The 21,527-nt window shown below is 45.4% G+C and overlaps 1 protein-coding gene across 1 annotated transcript in view; it reads right to left on the minus strand.

Annotated features, from left to right (window-relative positions):
• Window positions 1-21,527, minus strand: part of RAD21 (RAD21 cohesin complex component) — a 2,133,215-nt gene that overhangs the window by 1,252,788 nt on the left and 858,900 nt on the right. The window lies entirely within an intron of this gene.

Raw genomic sequence — 21,527 nt, forward strand, 5'->3', positions numbered from 1 at the left:
GCTTCTAGTCACTGCAGGGTACGTGGCACATCTAACATAGGCCAAGGGAAAGTGGGTCATGAAAGTGGTGTCTGCACATACCAGGCCTCAGAACAATGTGTCCCATTTGGACCACAAAGGATAAAGTACAGTTGTGTACACTTAACATAAATGTAGATGTTACAGTGTATTCACTGTTGCAGTCATTACATTTGGGTTATCAGCTTGCAGGTAGTCCTCAAGTCGGCCTGATTAACAAAGTCTTGGGTCCTACATTGGTTGCTGTCCCTTCTTCCATGACGTCAGGAGTATAAAACATGCAGCAGACGCCATTACGGGAAGCAATTAAATATAAAAGTAAAAAGATATACCTCCAACAAAAAAGCAAATACACCAAAAAGGCTTTTAAGCATAGTAAAGAAAGTAGAGGTACAGCAAAAATAAGTTAGGGGGCTGGAGGGAGGGTAACCAGGACTGTAACAGTGAATACACTAACATCTACATTTATGGTAAGTGTAAACTGTACTATGTTCGTGTTTCACTGTTGCAGTCATTACGTTTGGGTAGACTCCCAAAGCTATGGTTGGGAGGAGGAATTCAGATAGCATTAGGGCCAGCTATAAGGCCCTGCAAGACTGCAGTGGCAAAGCCAGCTCTAGATTTAGAGAAAATTGGCAAATAATGCTTGGTGAAAGTATGTGCAGAACTCCAGGTAGCAGCTTCTAAGATGTCTTTGGTAGGGACCCTCTGAGAAACGCTGTAGAGGTAGATGCAGCCCTGGCGGAGTGAGGTCTGATCCCCTGGGGGATAAGTTTTCCATGGTGCTTATAGCAGAAATGAATGCAATGGCTTATCCATTTACAAATAGTTTGCTTTGAAATAGCCTTCCCCTTTGCCCCTGCAGCAAATGCCACCAGCAGCTGTTCAGATTTCCTTTGGTTGGCAAATGAATGGACTGATTAAGAGCCACACTGGATACCACCTTGGGCATGAAGGATGGATTGGTTCTGATGGGACACCCTGTCCGCATGAAAGATGAAAGGCTCCACTGCCATTAGGGCCTGTAATTCAGAGATCCTTCTAGCAGAAGTGACTGCTAAAAGGAAAGCTGTTTTCCAAGAAAGAAATTTTAAGTCTGCAGTAACAGCTGGCTCAAAAGGAGGTACAGTGAATTTCTCCAAGACAAAGTTAAGGTCCTACGCTGGGGTTGGAGCTCTCCTGGATGGTCTCAAATTTTTGGCCCCTCTGAGGAGCTGCTCGAGTAGTGGATGAGAGAAGAGGGGAGGTTCTGTTATAATGAGCTGAAATGGCTGAGGCGTGGATTTTAATGGAGGAAAAAGACAGGCCCTTGTGAAGCATCTCAGTTAAGTATTGTAAAACTTTAGGTAAATTGGGCGCTGCTGTGCTCATCCCTTGACATTGGTTCCAGGCACAGAATCTTTTCCATTTTTCAGCATAAGATTTTCTAGTACTAAGCCTCCTTGCCTCTAAAATGATATCCACCACAGGTTTGCTGAGGGATGGTAAAAGAGAGATTAAGTAATAAACCAGGCTGCAAGGTTCAGTGTTAGAAGCAGAAGGTGCAGATTCTGGTTCTCCTGCTGAGACAGGGAAGGAGTCTGAGGCAGGTGCCATGGAAATAACCGTGACATACTGCACAGAAGGGGGTACACCAGTGTTGGTGTGGCCAGTCTGGAGCAATAAAAACCATCCTTGGTTAGTCCTGTTTGATTTTTAGTAGTACTTTGGAGAGCAGAACAGGGAAGGCATAAGAATGATAGGTTTTTCCAGCTGAAGGACACAGCATCCACTTTCCAGGTTTGTTTGTGGGGAGTCCTTGTGCAAAATTTGTCCAATTGGTAGTTCTGGAGAGAGGCAAACAGGTCTATCTGGGCTCCCCCATTTGCTTGTCAACATGTTGAAAGTCCTTGGTTCCAGTTTCCACTCGTGTGGGTCCATAAGGTTTCTGTTTAGTCCATCTGCCAGTGTATTTAATTTCCCTGGCAGGAATTGAGCTCGTAAGTGCACTTGGTAGCTCAAGGCTGTGTTCCACAATGCCATGGCTAGTCTGCAGAGGGGGCAAGAATGTGTATCCCCCGATTGTTATGCAGGTGTATTTGACTTTGGTTCCATTTGCCCTGAATGCACTTCCCTGCCAGGTGAACCTCCAATGCATAGCCCTTGTTTTCGTGGCAGGCCTCTGCCCTCCAAAGGAACTCTAGGCATAGGCAAGGTATGATATGAATTATTTCTAGGTCCTGAGAATGTTGACACCATAGGCTTTTTAGATACCACTGTAGTTTCCTCATATGCAGTCTTGCATATGGAATTAGAAGAATGCAGGAGGCCAGGAACCCCAAGGCCTGCAGTATTTCTCTTGCAGATAGCAGGGTTTTTGTGGCCACTTGTTTTAAGTAGGTTGTAAAATGAATTTGTTTCTCTGGTGTGATGCAAGCCATCTGGGAAGTTGTATTCAAGCTTGCTCCCAGGAATATAATTTGTTGACAGGGTACCAGTTGTGATTTCTTTTCGTTTATGGTGTACCCCAGACAAGTTAGAGCCCTTTGTACAAAGGCCAGATTCAAAAGTATGTCCTGGCTTTCTGCCTGAATTATACAATCATCCAGGTATGGGTATATTTGACATATGAAACTGGCAGTTTAATGCCCTAATGGCCAAGGCTGCAGAAGTGTAAGCCTTCTTACCCCATCTATCCAGCGCCCTGGAGTCTCTATCAGAAGGGGTAGGATTTTTAGCAGAAGAAGCCTTAAGGCCCTTGGGCCCCTGTGAAATAGTCTCTGGATTTGCAACAGGATTTTTAAAAAGGAACTTGTGGGACTCTGGGATCCTGCAGTATGTCAGGTTTTCTGAGAGCAGGAGGCAGGGAATCCGGGGCCAAACTAGATTCTGAAAAAGCATAATCAACAATGTCTAGTACAGGAGGAATAGCTAAAGGCCTATGCTGAGGCAGGAGAAGGAAATCCCTAAGCCTCTTTTTTGAATCAGAAAAATCATGGCTTTCCCAGTGGAAATGCTCCCTAAGAGTATGTAAGGTTTCCCAAAAGAAAAATCCTCAGGAGGGGAAGCAGAGGGAATGGAGTCCTTTGCATCAGAATCTTCATATGTAGATAAGGGCAAATCCAGATAATCAGAAGAATCAGAAAAAACAGAATTCTGATCGGAAGATTCATAATCAACTTCAGTCCTAGACATCTTAGAAGGGGGGGTTGGCTACCCCTTATTAGAGTTATTAGATCTTCAGGCATTCTTATGTTTTTTAGGCATAGAGGCCTGAGCAAGTGGCCTGGGCGTCATTTTTGTAAGTGTGGATTGAGATTTAGGCCTAAGTAAAGAAGGAGGCGTCGATTTAATATGAAAGTCGATAGGCCTGAATACACCCTCAGAAGCCAGTGCCTGCACAGCGGCTCCGGACCCATCCAAGGTGGAGACAACCGCGGGTTCCATAGCTGAAGCGTCTCGCAGCATACCTGACTCCGAATGGGTCTCAGTAGAGGCCTGCGAATCAGAAGCAGCGGGTATTAGAGTGCCTCACTGAGTACTGGCGAACTGGCGACAGGCTTAGAAGTGTCATCGGCAGTTTTGGACCTTGGCGGCCTGTCTAAAAATATAGAGATGACGGATAGTGCGCTGATTAAATAAAGCACAAAACCGACAGCAAGGTATGTTGTGGTTAAGGCCTAGGCAAGAAATACAATACGAATGAAAATCTTTGAGGTATTTGCTTTCCACAAGTAATGCAATCAACTTTTACTGACATCGGTAAGGAGCAAGAAAAAGTTTCCCCAACGGGGTACTTGGCTTTAGTTGAAGACTTCAGTTCTGAAACTCGAAAGTTTCAGGAGTCGGCCGACAGGCACTTGCAAACTGATTCTGCTTCAGGCACCACAAGAAAGGACTGGTGTAATGGCGTCAGCTGCATGTTTTATACCCCTGACGACCCGACGTCATGGAAGAAGGGACAGCAACCGACGCAGGACCCAATACTTTGTTAATCAGGCCGACTGAGGGTTACCTGCAAGCAGATAACCCAAATGTAACGACTGCAACAGTGAAACACGAAGAACATCAGTACAAGTCCAGTGCCATTAAAGAAGGGGCAGTCTAGTGGAATGGAGAAGGAGGGAGGGAAGGAAAACTGCAACATGGAAGAGAAGGACATAAATGGTTATGGTAAGATTTTACACAACAATTCCGTGTCTTCTGTTCTTATGTTGCAGTATTCCAAACCTTTGGGTGAGTGCCAAAGCTAGGGAAGAGGAGGGGGGAAGCTTTGAACTATTTTCTATGAATCCATGAAGGACTACCCTGACCAATCCGACCCTAGATTCGGAAATATGATCCAATTTATAATGTTTGGTAAAGGTGTGGACAGAGGTCCATGTAGCTGCCTCTAAAATGGTGGCAGTGTCCAATCATTTAAGAAAAGCTCCAGATGAAGCCATAGCCCTAGATGAGTGTGACTTAATCTTGCGCCCCAAGGATTTCCCATGGTATGCATAGCAGGAGACTGCCCTGGAAATTCAGGAAGAAACTGTCTGCTTTGTCACTGTCTCCTTTCATCCAAGGGCTCTGGGGAAAGTAAAAGTACAGTTTTGTACCTACCATAAATGTAGATGTCCGAAGGGTATGCATCTGCAGTCCTAACAAATGGGTTGTCCTGTCCTCAGGCAGCCCTTCGGTCGGCCAGATTCCAAAGTCTGGGTCTGGCCTCGGCTGATGTTGCACTTCATCCGACGTCATAGCTGCAGTTCTTCGGGTATAAAGGCATCAGCCGACGCCATTTTCCTCAGTCTTTCTTGCCGCGTGGCGCCCGAAGCAGAAGCTTTTCGCAAGTGCCGGTCGGTCAGAACCAGAGATTACTACTACCGAAGACTTCTAAAAAGCTAAGTACCCCGTTGGGGACTCTTTCTTGCCTCAGCCGATGTCAGAAAAAGTGAATAACTGTAACTTGTGGGAAACAAATACCTCATAAAGATTTCCACTCTTACTGCCTACCTTGTTTAGGCCCAGACCACGACGTAGCAGCTTGTCTAGCCTGTGCTTCTTTCAACCGACGGACACTTAGACGTCGGTCGGAATTTGCTGAGGAGTTTTTCGGCTCCGCTTTTGCTTATAACATGCCGTCGGAGACTCCGACTTCGCAATTTACTAAAAAGCGCAAGGAAAAGGACAGACACTCGCGGTCTGCGGTTTCGGCCGAAACCGTGGTTAGGTCAACCGCGAGTGTCTCTGTTTCGGCTGAAACCGAGTCCACGGTCCTTCCTTCGGCCGAAAGCTTGCCTCCTACCGAGGCCTCATCCAGCATGGCAGGATCTGCTACTGAAATCCCACCTGCTCCTACAGGATCCCAGGATTTATCTGATACTATTCCTTTAGATATATGTTTGTTAGGACTGCAGATGCATCCATGAAGGACATCTGCTCTGTTTTTCTGAAAGACTTGCTCTTTTCAAGGAAAAACCTAAGCTGTCTATGCACATCGAGGGAATTTAAGACTATGTCATTCTGTGGATGGGCAAAGAAGGTGGAAAGGTGAATGGCTTGGTTTAAGGATAGCTCATTGACCACTTTAGGAATGAAGGGTTGGTCCTAAGGGTTACCCTATCCTTGAGGAAAGGGGAATATCCATGAGGGCCCGCAACTCTGACAATCTTCTAGCTGATGTCAAGGCTAACAGGAGAATAGCTTTTTGAAGTGCAGTGTTTTAGAGAGGCCTTAGAGGCTGGTTCAAAGGGGGCCACCATGAGCTTCTCCAGAACATAATTCTGGTTCCATTGTGGTGGGACATGTTTCTTAGGGGGCCTGAGATGCAGCACTCCCTTTAGGAATAACTTTGCAGACAATCGAAATGCCAAAGGGGGTCCACAGGCAGACGAGAAAAAACAGCAAGGTGGGCTTTAACAGGAGTAAGTCAACCCCGGCTGCAAGAGTTCACACTGGTATGACAGCACCAAGTGGACATCACCATGAAAAGCGTCTAACCATCTCTGTAGATACCATATGGAGAATCTTTCCATTTAGACATGCAAGACCTCCTAATATTAGGTCTCCTGGCCTCCTGCAGGACTGAGCGCATCCGCATTATAAAGGTGCATGTAAGGGACCAGAATTTTATCACCCACAGGGTAAGGTTCAGAGATTGTAGGTGGGGATATATTAAAGATCCCTTGTCCTGTGCGAGTAGGTCCACTCCGAGATAACTTGTGGTGACTGCCCCTGGCTAAATGCAGAAGGGGGAACCAATGCTGTCTTGGTTAAAAGGAAGTTAAGATTTTTGTTTTGTCCTGTTGGATTTTCAGTAGGTCTTTCAGAAGAGGGAAAGGGGGTGGGGGGATGGACATAGAAACATCCCCATCCAAGACATTGAGAAGGCATCCGTTGCCCATGACAAAGGACTGGGTAAGCCTGGTGCAAAAGGATGGAAGTTGTCTGCTCAAAGGGGAGGCAAACAAATCTGAGGTGTACTCCATTTGTGGACTATGTCCAGGAACACAACCCTGTGAAGCATCCATTCGTGGGCCTGTGGCATGGACCTGCTCAAGGTGTCTGCCTGGATGTTTTGCTCTGAAGGGATATACACTGCCTGTAGAGCGACTTCCAGTTTTGTTGCAAGCTCCCACACTAGGAGATAGTCTGCATAGCAAACATGATTTTGTTCTCCCCTGCTTGTTCACATACCAGAGAACTCGTGTTGTAGTGAGCCCTGCTTCAGCATATGCTGGAAGGCTTTCAGGGACAGAAGAATTGCTTTCATTTCTCTAATACTGATAAAAGACTGGCCAAGTGCCCTGGACTCTAAAGGAACCCATGGCTGCTCCATATCCCAGATCCAAGGCATCTGTGTACATCTCCTGTAGTGGCAAGGGAGCCTGCAAGGGGAGTGCTGGGTTGCATTTCACTTGATTCAGCCACTAATGAATCGCTTTCCTGAAGCAAAGTAGGAAGGGGATTTTGTACTCAAGTGCAGAATGCTGTGTCCATACAGACCTTAGATACCACTAACTTTCATGTGGAGCCTTGCCAATGGCAACATAGGAATGGTTGATGCCATGTGACCCAGGAGTCTGAGGTACTGCCTGGCAGTCAAGACTGTGGCTTGAAGGACAGTGAAGTGCTGCCTTAAGTTTTCCACCTTCTGAGGTGGTATAAGGGCCCTTATGACATCTGTCACTATGCTGCACCCCAGGAATAATTGGTCCTGAGAGGGGGTTCATGCTGGACTTGGGGGTAGTTTATCTTGAAACCCAGTGCTTGCAGGAGTGACCGTACTATTTGTAGATGATGCTGAAGGGATTCTGGGCAATCTGCCCAGATGAGGTCATCTAGGTGAGGGAGTATTAGAATCCCTTGAGTCCAGCAGGCCACCACTGGTGCTGAGCACTTGAAGACCTTTGGTGGAATAGAAATTCTAAAGGGCAAGGCAGAGAATTAAAAATGTGAGAAGCCCACAGAAAAGCATAGGTATCTCTTGTACTTGGGCCTTATACGGATGTGCCGATAAGCATCCTTGATGTCCAAGGTGGCCAAGAAACCCTGATGAGAAATCAAGGGGAAAAGGGTCTGCAGAATAAGCATACGAAAGGAGGGCACTTGCAGGTAGGAAAGATCTAGGATTGGTCTCCAGGGACCATCTTTTCTTGGGACTAGGAACCCTTTCCCCTTTTCTGTCATAGGAACAGACAGAATTGTTCCTTGGGCCAAAAGGCTGCGTCAATGGCTAAAAAAGGAGGAGCTGTTCTTCAGGGGCTGTGGAATGCCTTTCAAAGGGGGTGTTGTGATCCAGGTTACGAGAGGTTTTTGCAGTAAATGACAGGAAGACGCAGACTACCTGGCCTGCCATGAAACTGAGGCTTCTGGGACGGAGTCTGAGCAGGCCTAACAAGGGTGTGTTGCTTCCTGGCACTCAGCCAGTGGAGGGAGGCAGGGCAGCAGAGAGTTTACTTATGAACTGAGTTTTGAGGGGTAATTCCTGTGGAATTTGGGGATAGGGAAAAAAAAAAACAGATGTTTCAAGTCCTGTAACTCCTTCCCCTTTTGTTGGAGTTTTGAACAACTCAGCCACCTTCGTCCCAAAGGGGGCAGAGTTAACCAGAAGCACGTCCAAATGTTTTGCCCTAGAATCATGACGTAAGGGGCTGTAACCTTAGCCAGGAATATCTTCTCAGGACTGAGGCAGATGCAGTGGATCTCAGAAGCTTGAGCTGCATCGTACCTGCACCTAATGGAATGCCTAGTGACCTGAGAAGACAGGGAAATGAGGCTGGATAATTGTGCCTTGGCTGGAGAGCTTGGGATCTCATTCCTAAGTTTAGCGGCTTGTCCTAAAAGGGCTAGAGCAAACAGACATACGGGTTTGATAATTTACTGCCTAAATGCCAAAGTAGCCAACGTATAAACCTTTTTACCAAGGCTATCTGTGGGAAGAACTGAAGTGGATGGAAGCAGCTTTGAAGCTTTATCAGAAACTGATACAATGCCAGGGTCTGCTGCAGGACAATTAAGGAATTTAGCCCTCTCAGGGTCCTTGTAAAATCTGTCGGGCCTTCAAAGGGCAAGGGGCGGAGAGTCAGGATTAACAAATGCTGCATTAAATGCATCCAGAAAGGCTGGCAAGACTGGGGGTATAGCTGAAGGAGCAAGGGTGCCCATCTGAAGAAGTTCATAGTATCTTTTCTGAACTTGTCCTCTCAGATGAGTCCCATTTGAAATACTCCCCTCATTTTGGAAATGGTCTCCCCAAAGGTGAGATCCTCACCTGGAGAATGAGTTTCTGCAGAGTCTTCCTCTGGGGAGGCATAACCAAGGGGGATGGTAACTGGGAGAAATACGACAGAGTCCTCTGAAGAATCAGAGGAGTCCTGCTTCAACTTGAGAAGTATCCAAGGGCCTAGGGCTCATCACAGGAGCCGCCACTGGGGAGGATGAGGGTATAGCAGACCTCAGAGCCATAAAAGCGATGAAAAGGCTCTGAAAAAAGACCGGCTAGTTTGGCTAGCTCTCAGCAAAAGAGAAGTGTGCTTAATTTTCGTTTTTTTTTCTAAGGGAAGGCCTAACTGGAGTTGGGGCCAAGGTAGGCCTACATTCAGAAGCCTGTGTAGGAGTGGGAGGATTCATCTAGGCAACCGGTATAGTAGAGGTTCCGCATCGCAGTTGGGAGCGGACGTCTGCATAACCTCCAAGTAAGTGCCCTCCGCTCTGGGTTCTGGGGATTCCCAACGGTACCTGCTGTACTCATATCGGCAGAAACTGTTCGTTCCTTCATGCTGTTGGCCACAGGAGGGACATCTGGTGGAGGAGGTGCAGCAACAGATTCAGGCCTAACAACTTTGATCTTTTTCTTTAGTGGCTCGAAGGGGTGACCAGACAGCCCCTCCATAGCGAATGCTATGCACTTAAGGCACTGATTTTCCAAGTAAATATTCAACACGTGCACTCAGCTGTGCAAAGTTTTTCGAATGAAGGCCTGGCCAATAGAGCAAGACTCATGGTCGAGCTTAACCCCTAAACAAAAAAGGCCAAGCTCGCGGGCACGTTTTGTGGGGGATCAGACAACCGCACCTACACAAACATGCAGCAACTCAAAACAAAAAGTACAGTTGTGTACACCTACCATAAATGTAGATGTTAGAGTGTATTCACTGTTGCAGTCATCACATTTGGATTATCTGCTTGCAGTAGCCCTAAGTTGGCCTGATTATCAAAGTCTCGGGTCCTGCGTCAGTTGCTGTCTCATCTTCCATGACGTCAGGTAGTCAGGGGGTATAAAGCATGCAGCAGACACCATTACATCAGTTTTTCTTGCCAGAGATGTCAGGTGCCCCTATAATGGGAAGCAACACCTCCAACAAAAAAGCAAATACACCAAAAAACTTCCTAGTAAACAAGAACAGAGGTAAAGACAATAGAAGTCAGAGGGCTGGAGGGAGGGTAACCAGAACTGCAACAGTGAATACACTCTTAACATCTACATTTATGGTAAGTGTACACAACTGTACTATGTTCTTAGTGTTTCACTGCTGCAGTCATCACATTTGGGTAGATTCCCAAAGCTAAGGATGGGAGGAGGAAATCTGACAGCATTAGGACCAGCTATAAGGCCCTGCAAGACTGCAGTGGCAAAACCAGCTCTGGATTTAGAAAAAAATGGCACATGGTAATGCTTGGTGAAGGTATGCACAGAACTCCAGGTAGCAGCTTCTAGGATGTCCCTGGTAGGGACACCTCTGAGAAAGGCTGTACAGATAGATGCAGCCCTGGTTGAATGTGGTCTAATCCCCTGTGGGGTAGGTTTGCCATGATGCTTACAGCAGAAATTAATGCAGTGGCCTATCCACTTAGAAATGGTTTGCTTTGAAATGCCCCCCCCCCTGCCACCCACAGCAAATGCAACCAGCAGCTGTTCAGATTTCCTGAGAGGTTTAGTCCTGTCCAAGTAACATCTAAGTTGTCTGTGCACGTCAAATGAGTACAATATTCGTTCTCCCTTGTTCTGTGGATTAGAAAAGGTAGGCAAATGAATGGATTGATTAAGAACCACACTGGATACCACCTTGGGCGTGGAGGAATTGGTCCTGAGGGACACCCTGTCCGCATGAAAGAGGATGAAAGGCCCAACTGCCATGAGGGCCTGTAATTCACACACACTTCTTGCGGAAGTGACGGCTAGAAGGAGAGCTGTTTTCCAAGAAAGGAATTTCAACTCTGCATTTGCAGTTGGCTCAAAGGGAGGTACAATGAGTTTTTCCAATACAAAGTTGAGGTCCCAGGCTGGAGTAGGGGCTCTCCTGGGTGGTCTTAAGTTTTTGGCCTCTCTGAGGAACTGCTTCAACAGTGGATGAGAGAACAGGGGTGGTTATGTATTGTAATGAGCTGAAATGGCCTAGGCATGAATTTTGATGGAGGAAAAAGAAAGACCCTAGTGAAGCATCTCAGTTAAGTATTGAAGAATCTGAGGTAAATTGGGCGCTGCTGTGCCCATCCCCTGAGTCTGGCTCCAGGAACAGAATCTTTTCCATTTTTCAGCATAGGATTTTCTAGTACTAGGCCTCCTTGCCTCCAGAATGATATCCATCACTTTACTGAGGGATGGTAAGAGAGAGATCAGGTAATTAGCCAGGCTGCCAGGTTCAAGGTTTGAAGCTGTGGGTGCAGAATTTGGCCCTCTTGCTGCGACAGCAGGGTAGGGGTCTGAGACAGATGCCATGGTGTCAGCAGTGACACTGTGCGACAAGGGGTACCCAATGTTGGAGTGGCCAGTCTGGTGCAATCAGTATTGTTCTTGGCTTGCCCTGTTTGATCTTTAGTAGCACCTTGGAGAGGAGAGGCAGAGGGGGAAAGGCATAAACTGATAGGGTTTTCCAGTTGAAGGACAGGGCACCCACTTTCCAAGCTGGTTTGTGGGGAGTCCTTGTGCAGAATTTGCCTAACTGGTAGTTCTGGGGGGAGGCAAACAGGTCCATCTCTGGGCTCCCCCATTTGTTTCCCAACATGTTGAATATCTTTGGTTCCAGTTTCCACTCGTGTGGGTCCATGAGATTTCTGCTTGGGTAGTCTGCCAGAGTATTTAGGTTCCTGGCAGGAATTGAGCCTGAAGGTGCACTTGGTAGCTCAAGGCTGTGTTACACAGAGCCATGGCTACTCTGCAGAGAGGGTATGAGTGGTTTCCTCCCTGCTTATGTACCACAACAGTTGTGTTGTCAGTCTTTACCAATAATCGTCCTGGAAGAATGTGGTCCTTGAATGTTGGGAGTATTCTGTACAGCTAACATTTCTTTTTGATATGCAGGTGCATTTAACTTGGGTTCCATTTGCCCTGAACGCACTTCCCTGCCAAGTGAGCCCCCCCATGTATAGTCTGATGAGTCTGTTAGGGTTTGGGCGGCAGGGGGTAGAGTGAATGGCAGTCCCTTGTTTTGGTGGCAGGCCTCTGCCCACCAAAGGAACTGTCTGTAGACAAGGTATGATAGGAATCATTGATTCTAGATCCTGAGAATGTTGACAACATAGGCTTTTTAGATACCACTGTAGTTTCCTCATATGCAGTCTTGCATATGGAATTAGAATGCAAGAGGCCATGAACCCCAGGGCTTACAGTACTTTCCTTGCAGATAGCTGGGTCTTTGGGGCCAGTAGTTTGAAGTAGGCTGTCAAATTAACTTGTTTCTCTGACGTGAGGTAGGCCATCTGGGAAGGTGTATTCAAGCTTGCTGGCAGGGTACAAGACGGGATTGCATTTTCTTTATGGTGTACCCCAGAGAAGTTAGCAATTTCTTTACAAATGCCAGATGATTCAATAGTACATCCTGGCTTTTTGCCCGAATTAGACATTAGTCCAGGTATGGGTATATTTGAATATTTCTTTACCTGCAAAAGGCAATGACTGGAGCTAGGCACTTTGCAAATACCCTGGGCGCAGTAGATAAGCCAAAGGGCAGTGCAGAAAACTGATAGTGCATGTAGCCTGCTTTGAAGCATAGGTATCTTCTGCAAGATTCCGTTATTGGGATGTGCAGGTAGGCTTCCTTTAAATCCAGTGTTGCCAACCAGACATCTTTGCCTAGCACAGGAATTAGCTGATAAAGAGTTAGCATCTTGAAACTGGGGATTACCAAAAATGTGTTTAGGATACACAGGTCCAGGATAGGACACCAGTTGTCGTCTTTTCCGGGTACAAGAAAAAGTCTCGAGTAGAAACCTTGTCCCCATTCTTCTTCTGGGACTGGTTGAATAGCCCTGATGTTTAAAAGGAGGAGAACTTGCTTTTGAGCCTCTGCTCACTGATTTGGGGGTAGATTTGGCCAAACGTTTGGGGTTGGTAAGGAGCTGAAGTGGAATCTGTATCCTTGGGAAACTATTTAAAACCAATTTGTCCTGGGGTGTCCCGACTGTTCCCACTTTTTTGCCTGCAGGGCAATCTTACCCCCTAAAGGAACAGTCAGTTGAGCAGTGCATGGAAGGTTTAAAGTTAAGACATTGAGACAATTTACCATAGGGGGAGTCTTACTACCTCCTTTGGAAGTGGGAGCCCCCCACTGCTTAGTCCTGTGAGTATCTTGGGACTGCAGCCTGGGTGTTCTGCTGGGTCTGGTTTGGACAGAGAAGGCCGGGAAGAAGCAGGAGAGGACCAATTCTTAGACGGCCAATGTCTACTAAATCAGGGAGGCTGTACTTGCAGGAACTCTAGTTTGCATAGTTAGCTTTTTCCTCCATCTTTGTAAGTACTTCTTCGGCTTTGTTGCTAAACAGGTGGTCTTGGTTTAAGGGAGCGTCCAGCAATTTAGCCTTAACATAATCTGGCAAAGACTGCTCCTTAACCCAAGCATGCCTTCTAAGTACAGACCCAGTGACAGCAGCCCTGCAAGATGCCTCTAATGAATCAAAACCACATTGCAAAGTACGTTTTCCAACTTGTTCAGCAGAATGCATTAAATCTTGTAAATCTTTATTTTCAGCAGAGTCAGGAATCATCATCATTTTCTGTTTAAGCAATCCAATAATATGCTGCTGATACTTTAACATATGAAGCTGGCAATTTAAGGCCATAATGGCCAAGGTTGCGGAAGTTTATACCTTCTTACCCCATCTATCCAGCACCCTGGAATCTATCAGAGGGGGTAGGATTTTTTGGCAGTAGTAGCCTTAATGCCCTTGGATCCCTGTGAAATTTTTTCAGGATCTGCAGTAAGATTTTTAAACAGGAACTTGTAAGAGTCAGGAACTCTGTAATACCCATCAGGTTTTTGGGAGCAGGGGGTAGGCTAGATTCCATGAAGGCATCAACAATGTCCAGTACAGGAGGTATTGCTAAAGGCCTGTGTTGAAGCAGGAGCAAGAAATCCCTAAGCCTCTTTTTGTATTCAGAGTAATCCTGGCTTTCCCAGCGAAAAATGATTCCTAAGAGTATGCAAGGTTTCAAAAGAGAAATCCCTGGAGGGGAAGCAGAGGGAATTGAGTCCTCTGCATCAGAATCCTCATAGGTAGATAAGGGTAAATCCTAGTCATCAGTGGAAACAGAAATTTCAGAGTCCTGACCAGAAGAATCAGAAGGAAACTCAATCCTAGGTCTTTTAGACGGGGAAGGGTGGCTTCCCCTGACTGGAGTAATAAGGTCTTCAGCCATTCTTATTTGTTTTTTAGGCATAGGAGCCTGACCATGCAGTCTGGGCGTTGGCTTTCTAGGCATGGATAGAGGTTTTAGGCCTTTAAGAAGATGGCGTTGGTTTAATATGCAAGTCAGTAGGCCTGAATACACCCTCACAAGCCGGTGCCTGCACAGCGGCTCCGGACCCATCCAAGGTAGAGACATCCGCAGGGTCCACAGTCGAAGCATCTCGCAGCATACTGGACTCCAAAAGGGTTTCAAAAGAGGCCCGTGAATCTAAAGTACCAGGGTATCAGGGGCTGCAAAAGCACCTGAGTACTGGCGAATGGGCGACTAGCTTAGAAGCGTCGTCAGCAGCTTTGGACCTATGCGGTCCATCTTTACCTTAGCGTTTTTTCAGAATGTCAGTAGCCGGGTGGCTTACTGAAGCCATTTCTGGACAATTCAAAAGAATACCAAAATATTTAGAAGTGTAAATGAACAGACGACGAATAGCTCGAGGTTTGAGTAAGGCAAAAAAAACGACAGAAGTACGTCGTGGTCTGGGCCTAAGCAGGAATGCAGTACGAATGAAACTCTGAGGTATTTTCTTTCCACAAGAAATACAATTGTTAACTTTTTCTGACATCGGTTAAAAGCAAGAAAATGGTTCCCCAACAGGGTACTTCGCTTAGTTGAAGACTTTGGTTCTGAAACTCAAAAACGAAAATTTCAGAAGTTGGCCGACCAGTACTTGCAAACTGCTTCTGCTTCGGGCACCGCACAGCAAGAAAGACTGATGTAATGGTGTCGGCTGCATGCTTTATACCCCCGACTACCTGACGTCATGGAAGATGACAGCAACTGATGCAGGACCCAAGACTTTGATAATCATGCAGACAGAGGGCTACTGCAAGCAGATAACCCAAATGTGATGACTGCAACAGTAAAACACGAAGAACATCATTCCCAACAGGGCACTTATCTTAGAAAAGATAAGACTGCCAGTAAGACAGGGGCAGCTGAAGGTCGACTGACAGCAGAGAAGTTCTGAGGTCTGGTATGTGCAGATGTCACTTTTATGGCTGACGCTCCCTTAGCCAATGTCAGACGTCCCACATACCCTGCAGTGACAAGAAGCTTTTGTATACTAGGCATTCAGGTAGCAAGAGAAGAAAAGTCAAGGGTTTGGAATACTGCAACATGAGAATAGGAGGGCATCCTCAAATACACTGGTGCTAATACTTCTAAAACTTTTATTTTAAGGAACTTGTACATGAATGAAAGGTCATGTACAATTAAACCAATTTCTATCAGCAGATAAGGGGGAGTTCTGCCTTAAAATACACACATGATAAAAAACCCATTTACTGAACACAGAATTTGAGAGAATTAAGCAGTTAGTGACATTACTCAGAGTTAATCAAAGGAGTTTAACAGAATAAACTTTTCGCAATTTTTTTTTACTCTGCAGCCACAGTTCAACTCTTGCCTGCTTTATTTTAAAGGCCTCAAATATGTCCACAGCTTTTCTAGTTTAAGTGTGATGTAAAAAAACAAAGCTAATACTTAGACATGCATTTAACAGGCTTAGATAATTCAAATTCTGATCTAGAGTTCATTTGAAATAAACAGACTGCCCCAGATAACAGGAAACCAGCCCTGGTCACAACCCAGTGTCTAAAATTAGAGTAGATGCTCATCTGTTGGGGAAGATAAAAGGGGACGGTGGAAGTGAACAACCAAAGCCAGACTGCCTATCATATGGGAAAGAAAAGTCAACCAACCATTGCAATGCCAGCACTCTAGCCAAATGCAGCTAGAAGACATTCAGCACGGATCAGGTAGTGATGGCACTCTCTACAGGGTAACTGCACTGAAAGGTATGTATATGCCCAGGCAGTGATGCATCTGCACGTTAACAACAAAGGGCAGGTGTTAAGGCTGAAAAGTAATGCCTTTAAAACACTGTATAATGAATCGTAAAGCTCTATCAGGTTGGTCCAAGACCTGGGAGTAGGTACAGCAAGTGTATAAAACAGATGCTGAGTTCTGGTTCTGCTCACAAATACAAAATAAGCATTTTAAAAGGGCCTAGATGACTTCATTAGGTTATGCACCCCGCAATGCAACTTCATATAGAGGGATCTCAAATGTTCCACTCCTGATGTGACAAAAGAGCAGAGTTGAATACATAGGGATGACGTGTGAGCCACATTACAGCTGATCCCTCCTAACATGGAAGGTGAGAGAATACCTGAAAATGACTGCATTGTGATCATCTGCCCCATCACCTATTTGACAATACTATGCCTTTATTTTCTGGTTTTCAAGGGCACCCACACTAATGGCATGTAACTAATTAACCTGGAATGTGGAATTTAAAATATCTGCAACTTTCAAAATGCTTGACGAGAGTTAATAAGGCTGGTGATGTGGAGATATATAGTAACAAAGTCTACTCTACCTATCCTATTTAATAAAGGCTCAGCAGATAACAGAGAAAACAGACAAAATACACACCACCCATCACCTCCAATTCCTCCTGGAAAATTATGTGCAAAATCAGAGCTTGAGGCAGAATATTGTAACCAATGCTATCTAGCTCTATGACCAAAATCATTAATTTTAAAAGTTAATCTGGTGAACAGCAAAATGAAATGCAGGTATCAAAATAAATTACCCCAGAAACTTAGCAGACATAAGATACAATTAACCACAGACCACAAAGCAGGAAAAGGACATTTAAAGCATGCTTTTCCCCAGCTACAATCTTAAGCATATTAAAGGTCCCTGACATCAAGCAATTATGATTTACATTAAGCAAAAGAAATCATACCCCTTTTCTTCTCGGGCCTCAGCTGAAAATGGGGCTGTAAGCCCAGTCAGACTTCCCTGATACACACAGGGCATGCAGCCATGCATGAATGGAAAAGAATGCCCGACAGTAATCAATTTAAAGGGCGTGCCTTCATGACAAAATCCCGTAGTGTTTGCGAGAATGAGCCAATGAGGGAAAGAGTGGTCTGAAGTACAGTTTATGTAAAGGTAGAGTACACAAGACAATCTTACCCTGCTTTCCTTATCTTAGGATTTTTTTCTTAGCTGCTCCAACAATGGAAACACTTAACTGCTTGGCATCACAGAAAGAAAGAACATTCTCTTTCGGACCTTAATCTAGGACTCTTCCCTGTCAGCCAAGCAGGGAAAAAAATAAATTCTAGAAATCGCATATGCATTGCAATTGAAGCCATGCATTTAGTAAAAAACCTTGGTTGCTATAAGTCTGAATGGTGGGGTTCAAAACTGTTAATGACTGGCTCATACCTGAAAGCACAGGAATCCTGGATTGCTTGGTTACTTTGGTGTGTAGTTAAGAATTCTAGAAACCCAAACAGCACATCCAATCTTCCAGCAGTCAACAGGGTAGGACAGACTGCAGCATGACTTGGAATGAATTCTTCATGTACTGATTCAATAAACTTTGGTAAAGGACTGCTCTGAGGTCTCCAGTTTTTCTGGGCACCAAGAATCAAGAATAAAACCTAGACTTCTCTGGCCTGGTGAATTGCTTGGACAACCACTACATAAAAAGTGGTACCTTCCACTGAGCCACCCTGGTCTGAGGGGATGGGACCGTTGGCAGGGATTAATGCCACAGAAGAGTAGCTAGAAAAACTTCACAGCAAGATACTACTTGCTCTAGCTGTATACATTTTGGGTCAATGTGGTAAAATTCCAGCTGGACCCATCCCAATCTAAGCCATTTATTGGGTGCCAGTCGGATGCAGTCAACCGGAAGACAAAAACAATTTCTTCCACAGTTCAGGAAATGACAAGTATTTAAAAAAAATTAGAACCTTTCCCTATCACACCAGATGCCCCACCTGCTGCATTATGCATAAAGCACATGATCAGCAAAGAGTTGCAATTTGTTGCCCCATGGGTCTCAAACTGCGACATCTGACTGCTCATGAATCAGTTTGAGTATCTGATGGCTTTTTCATCAAATCCCTCAAACTGGACCATATGCACCAGACAGTTAAAAGCCCTGACAGAAAACCGGACACATGCTTCCCAAGTCTATTCAATACAAGAGATTCCCTGCATTAGGGGTATAGAAAGCCTGAGAGTCCAACGCTTGGGGGGGGGCAGACACCTACAGAACATACAAGAAGTCCTTTAATGCAATATCTGGTCCGTAGCATGCTACCAGGCTTTCAGGAGATAAATATGGAATAAACCAGATGTGGCTGAGCCTGACAGCACACTTGTCTACAATCTTATCAGTGAGTGTCACTACCCAGGTTGCTGGGGAAAAGTGCACTGCAAAATATCTTCCTCCAGGGAAGTGTGGTTCTGTTAGCAATGATCTTCTCTGCCTCATCTCCAGGATGTTATCAAATGCGCCTCCTGATGAATTTTCCCTTCATCAAAAACCAGAGGGGCCAAGGTGTCCTTTAGCACAACCTCTTCCTTGAACAGGAAGTCGTGAACTTTGCTGAGGTGCCTTCTCATGAATCTCTGCCTAGGAGAAACTTTGTCCTGCAAGAACAGAAATTATGGTCAGAGGCATTAGAGTACATCTGTATTGACCTTCAGCACCAGTCTCCACAACCAAAGAGGATTTCAGCACTGAAGGGCTGAATGCCAGAAGCAAAGTCCACAACTGAGTGGATAAGGCTGGACCTGGAGTTGGTACTAAAAGTGTTCAATACAAAGCCCTTCAATCACAGTGGTCCCCAGCAACAAGGTAGATGCAGGTGTACCCAGACACCAACAGCATCAGCAAAGAAAAAGGAATCCGATGGCACTGACAGTACTGGGTTCAGGTTACGACACGTACAGGAGCAGAAAAAGGACCTTGAAGACTAACAGTACTAAAGGTTGTTAAAGGCAGTCTTTACGTCCCACAGGTACAGCTGGGGCTGAGATGGCACCTTACTGCAATGACTCCTTTACAAAACCCATAATTTGTTCCCAATGTAAATGAGTAGGGTTCAGAAAGAATCTGTAAGAAACAAAAGATTCCAACACCAGGAATGAGGTTAAAAATCAAGTTTGTACTCAAAGGAGCTCATAGCTCTCTTCTTGGAAGACAGTCTGCAGCACCTGAAGGCTCCTGCTTGAGGACCTAGCAGGATTCAATCAATGCAACCCTGGATGAGAATGAAGAGGTACAAATCTCCAGCACCATGGCCGGAGACTTCTCCCAGAATTGAGATATCTGGTTCATCTGCGCTTTTTAATTCTCTGGTTGAAATACCTTAGAGGGTGGCTTGCCCTAGCCAGAGATCCCCTCTATTTCTGTAACTTCAGACCTCAAGCCCTTCAAGCCCTTCCAGAAACAACTTGCTTTTCCTATCAAGTAAATTCCCAGAGCTAAGGTTTTTATGAATAGTCCATTTAAAGTCTGAAACTCGCACCTCCAAGGCATACCACACAAGTTGTGGTAATCTGAGATAGTGTGCACACAACCTTCACATTTCCTACCTTCAGATCTTTGCTTTTTTTCCATATTTGTAGTCAAACCTAAACAGCTGAGTAGCTGTGATTGTTAACACCAATGCACAACCAGAAATAATGACCTTCACACAACCTGCTAGGCCAGACACCAAACTTGCATCCATCTCCAACTAAACTCACAACTGTACTACAAGGACTATGAAAAGTCACAGCCAATGGGAAAAAAAGCTGTTGGAAGGAAAGCACAAGATTTTTGTGGTGATGGATTCGACATTTGTTTACCGGGGTGGTCCAACTGGGTCTACAGAACCCATTTTCAGCAGAGGCCCAGGAAGAAAAGTTCCACATACAGTGCAATAAATGCATTATAGTGCAAAAACAATACAAGTGACATGAAGAATACTATACAAAAATAAGTTGAACAAACTATGTTACCAAATGATGTCAGGGAATAAGGGATATAAAGCTTGATAGAGGCAGGCACAAATCTCATCAATATATTACAAAGACAGTACAAGGTTATACAAAGGTTTAATGAGTAAGATGCACGTACCTGCCTAACAATATCAACTTACAAGCATGCATACACTGCGGCTGCAATGGCAGCATCAATGTCTGGCATCGTCTTAGGAGCAAATGCATGCGATGGGGAGGAGCTAAAGCTTGCGTGGAGTAGTCACTGCCACAGAAAAAGTGCAAAAGGGACAAGTCCAGTAGTTTGCAATATGTTCACCAAAAGTGACGGGAAACTTGACTGTTGTGTTGCCTGTGACGATATGCAGGGTCTCCTATCGCCATACCTCATTGAACAAGTTTTATGGCTAAAATTAGTGATCATTTAGATGTTGATATGCCCCAACCCCCACCCCCTCCACTTCGGTTACTGCATGGACTTGGAAAAAGATCAGAAACACTCTGCTCTGACAAAGCCAACCCTAGAAGAGTTGCATCAGTGGCCTCGACCAAAACAAAGTATAGATGCTGCAAAAAGTACAGTTTTGTACCTACCATAAAAGTAGATGTCCGATAGATATGCAACTGCAGTCATAACATATGGGTTGTCCAGCCTCAGGCAGCCCTCGGTCGGCCGAATTCCAAAGTCTGGGTCCGGCGTCGGCTGGTGTCGCCTCCTCTCCGACGTCACAACGGCTGGAGTATAAAGGCATCGGCCGACGCCATCTTCTTCAGTGTTTCTTGCTCCAGGTGCCCTCTTAGGAAGGCTAAATTTGGTAAATGGATAAAATTAATCCCAAACATGCACAACAGTAATAAACAGATACACCATAGGAGATACCCCCAGCTGAAGGGAAAAGGGGTAGGGACCCAAAAAGAAGGATACAGAGGGGTAGGAGGGTGGGAAAATCCGACTGCAGTTGCATATCTATCGGACATCTACATTTATGGTAGGTACAAAACTGTACTATGTCCTTCAAGAATGCAACTGCAGTCATAACATATGGGTTGAATACCATAGCCAAGCTGGGGGTGGATGGAACTAAGATAAGGATGGTGTAGCTAAAATCCCCTGCAGGACTGCCGAAGAAAAGCCTGCTCGGGATCTGGAGTATAAGGGCAGGTGGTAGTGCTTGGTAAATGTATGCATGGAGCTCCATGTAGCAGCCTCTAAAATGTCCTTTGTTGCCACTCCTCTTAGGAATGCTGTGGGAGTGGCTATAGCTCTGGTGGAGTGTGGCCTAATATTGGCTGGCACACCTTTTCCATGAAAGGAATAGCAAAATCTGATGCAATGTCCAATCCATTTTGAAATTGTTTGTTTGGAGATTGCTTTTCCTTGCACTCCAGCAGCATAGGCTACAAACAGCTGGTCAGACTTTCTGGTGGCCTTAGTTCTGTCCAAGTAGTAGCGTAGTTGTCTGTGTATGTCCAAAGTATGCAATAGTTTTTTCCCCCCTACTTTGAGGATTGGGGAAGAATGTAGGTAGATGAATAGCTTGATTTAGAGACACCCTGGAAATAACTT

Source organism: Protopterus annectens, chromosome 3.part1 (genome assembly GCF_019279795.1).
Source record: "Protopterus annectens isolate FY-2018-M chromosome 3.part1, PAN1.0, whole genome shotgun sequence".
Taxonomy (NCBI): domain Eukaryota; kingdom Metazoa; phylum Chordata; order Ceratodontiformes; family Protopteridae; genus Protopterus; species Protopterus annectens.